Here is a 3597-nt window from a genome sequence, read left to right as displayed (position 1 = left end):
AAATTAGCGATATAGTTAAACTTTTTGCTGAAGTAGAAAGTTTTTAGTTGTTCAGATATGTTTTTAGTTGTATTGCTCCAAAAGTTAGCTATCCATATATATCTAAGTCTTAGCTACAAGGGTAAGTCTTTTTCTGAGTGCGGGCTGCACAAACCCGGGTGCATCGACAGGGACCGGGCCGCACAAAGCTTTATTCCCGGCGCCGCGCGGATTTTATTTTGTCCTCAGCAGCGTGCGCGCGGCCCTTAAGCCCCCGGCCGTGCTATGCTCAGCCCGCCCCGGTCCTGAGAACAACAAGTTTCTTCTCTAAACACGCCGCCGCCGGCGGTGCTTACTTTTGGAGCTCGCACTATACCAGGTGGCTGATTCACGCCGCGCACTTTTGTACTATGCAACCCGCCCGCACGGCTCCATCCGGGACTGCATACCCATCAGGCGCAGGGGACCGGCTCCAAGCGCCAACTCGTCGCTCCACCACTGGTGGTGGAGCCAACGCCTAGGGGCGTTACTAGGGGTTGTTCGCTGTCCCCCGCGAGTTCCCGCGAGTCCGCCGGGGGTAACCCGTGAGTCAGCGGGGGTAACTCGCGGTTCCACGGGGGTGACTCGCGGGTGCGCGGGGGTAACTCGCTGTTCCACGGGGATAGCTAACTGAACCCGCGGCCCGCGAGGTACCCCCGTGGCAGGATCCGCGGACCGCGAACTACCCCCGCGGACCCGCGAGTCACCCCCGCGGACCCGCATGTTACCCCCGCGGACTCACGGGTTACCCCTGGTGGACTCGCGGGAACTCGCGCGAGACCGAGAACAACCCCTAGTCACGCCCCTGGGCTTTGGCTCCAAAAACAGTGGTGGAGCGACGCGTTGGCGCTTGGAGCTGGTCCCCTGCGCCTGATGGGTATGCAGTCCCGGATGGAGCCATGCGGGCGGGTTGCATAGTACAAAAGTGCGCGGCGTGAATCAGCCACCTGGTACAGTAGTCGCCCTGGCGGGGCCGGGCCGCGCAGTGTGCGCCGCATCAGCTTCGCCCGCTTCGCGCACTTCAAGCTTTGAAGCTTTTGCAGTAGGCTGGCTAGCTGCTCCCCCGTTGCGTCACAATAACCCCGCGCAGCTCCCTCTTTTACGACGGAAAGGAAAATGATGCGAATTGGCCCGTTTTGTCCGAGTCCGGTCGCCGCACCGAGTACCGAGGCGGCTGCCCCTGCGGCTGCCCTGGTTCCATATCGGTACCGCGAGCTCCACCGCGGCTGTCCCGCGGAATGCGCTCACATCCCGCGCGGCTTTCTCCCGCGCATTCGGATTTTTCGTCACGTTTGGTTGCTGCGCCCCGCACAGTGCGGGCGTGTCCCCTTTGCATGCGTATATTCAGCCTATTATGGCCTGCTCACCGTGCTGTGTGTTTGTGTGTTTCATGTAGTCGCGCGTCCCCGTGAGAGGCAAAGGACACGAAGACCTCATCATTGCCGAATTTTTTTACCATCACGGTGTGCAGCATTACGACTTTTTTGTTGTTGCAGGAAACCTTATGAACATTTTTAGACTGAGGAAGAGACCCGTCCGTGCCTTCACTGATCGATGAATGAAGTCTTCAACCAGTAGAGACTTTTCAAGGATCAACTGAAAGTTGAACGTACGCCTCCAAGCACTGCGCGAATTTGTGGCGTCCAACACTTCTGTTACACACATCCCCGTGTCGGCGTGCGACTAAACTGTGCAAGATCATACCGCGTTGAACACCACTTGACTTGTTGGTGTTTATATCTTTATAATTCGCGCCTAACCTGACGAGACCACCTTCGCCTCGGTGGTCGTATGCTCGCGCCCATGTCGGGTGCCGGTCGTGCTGCTCTAGTACATGTAAGGGCTGCTGCCTCGCGGGCTCATGCTGACCTCCCCCTTAACCTTCCCTAAAGGGGCAAGGGCCGGGGGGCTAACAGGCGTTTGGACAGCGCGCCGTCCGCCCGCTCCGCACACTCGCGCAACGACAGAGTGGTGTTTAAGTCCAATTTCGTGAGAGTGACGACAGGCCAGGCGTGTGCAGGCAGCCTTTCGTGTGCAGCATCTCAGCAGCAGCAGCCGCCGCAACAGTCGGAGCGACCGTTTCGGGTCAGTCTCCTTTCGTCGGCCACGGCGGGCCGGGCCGGGCCGGGGGGCCGTCGGCTCGGACGGGACGGGACGTCTGCTCGCCACCCGGCAAGATTTGGTAAACAGATGGCGCCCACGCAAAGGGCGTGCAGGCCTCGCGAGCGCGCGCGCGCTGACGACCAGCTCTGGGGCCTGCATGATGTTGTTGACGGAGCTGGCGAGGCGGCGACCCGCAAGGGGAAATAGGCTCCAAAAATTTGTACACCCGAAGTCGAAGTTCATGAACTTCAGTCGAAGTTCACTGAAGTTCGCTTGGTAAAATTATATCGAAGTTCACTGAAATTCTCCAAAGTTCACCGAAATGCATCGAAGTTCACGGAGTTCACCGAAGTTGAAAATGAGCGTCGAAGTTCCTCGAAGTTCACAGTACATGTCGAAGTTCCCCAAAGTCCAAAATAAATGTCGAAGTTCCCCGAAGTTCAAAATAAATTTAGAAGTTCACTGAAGTTCAAAAGATTTTAGTAGATATTTACGGCTGCTCTTAGCAATTTTAATTGCTTACAATAAGCGAATCTCGAGCTTACTCAAAGCAGGTATCTACGGCCCGAATTACAAAGATTACAAAGGGAGAATTTTGCTTCCATATCTCTTGACCAGGTCGAAGTGCGAGAACTTCGGCTGAAGTTCCGCGAAGTTCACCGAAGTTCACCAAAGTTCTCGAAGTTCGCCGAAGTTCGCCGAAGTTCAAGGAAACGTACACCGAAGTTCAAGCCTATTTCCCCTTGGCGACCCGGCTCTGGAAAGGAACACACCTGCCACCTGCCCTCCTCTGTCACAGCGGTCACAGCCGCGAGAGATTGTTGTCGTTGACAAAACTGTGGTGGCGGCTGCGGGGCGTGGTGGGGCTGGGCATGGTGCGGCGTGGTGCGGCGGGGCGTGGCGGGGCGTGGCGGGGCGTGGCGGGCCGCATGGCCGCCCTCACCGCGAGCAGCCTTGCCCCGCGCGGCCCGGCGGCCCGGCCCGAGACAACGATAACGATGGTGTCGGTAGCCGCGAAGGTGTGCAGCGGGCGGAGAGAGAGAAACAGCGGCGACAAATTTCCCATCACCGCCGCGTTGCCTCAGGATATGACGAATTTCTCAGGGGTGAGAGCGCGCGGTTGGGTGGCGGTGGCGGTCCGGGAGGAGAGCTGTGCGCTTCGAGCTTAACGAGCGCGGCAGCTTCATCCGTCTCCGTGCTCACTCTACTTTTACCTGGAGCTCGCCTATTCGACGAGGAACGTAACGTCGTGGACGGGGAACGACGTCGTAACCGCCCGGCTCAGTCACCTCACTTGCCTCACGCGGGCGCGCTCATGTGCTCGCCCGTGTCGTGTGCAGAGCGCTCACAGTGTTTCGCACGGCCACACGCTGGGTGGCTCTGCCCGCGCCTTGCACCGGCACGCTCCCGTGCGGCTGCCGATGCAGATTGTGATAAGCGCCTGCACCAACATTGCCGCCCCCACGCCGCCCCCAC

The sequence above is a fragment of the Frankliniella occidentalis genome, unplaced genomic scaffold (genome assembly GCF_000697945.3).
Source record: "Frankliniella occidentalis isolate FOCC.00 unplaced genomic scaffold, Focc_3.1 Scaffold145, whole genome shotgun sequence".
In the NCBI taxonomy this organism is placed as follows: Eukaryota; Metazoa; Arthropoda; class Insecta; order Thysanoptera; family Thripidae; genus Frankliniella; species Frankliniella occidentalis.
Note: the sequence above shows the minus strand (reverse complement) of the source record.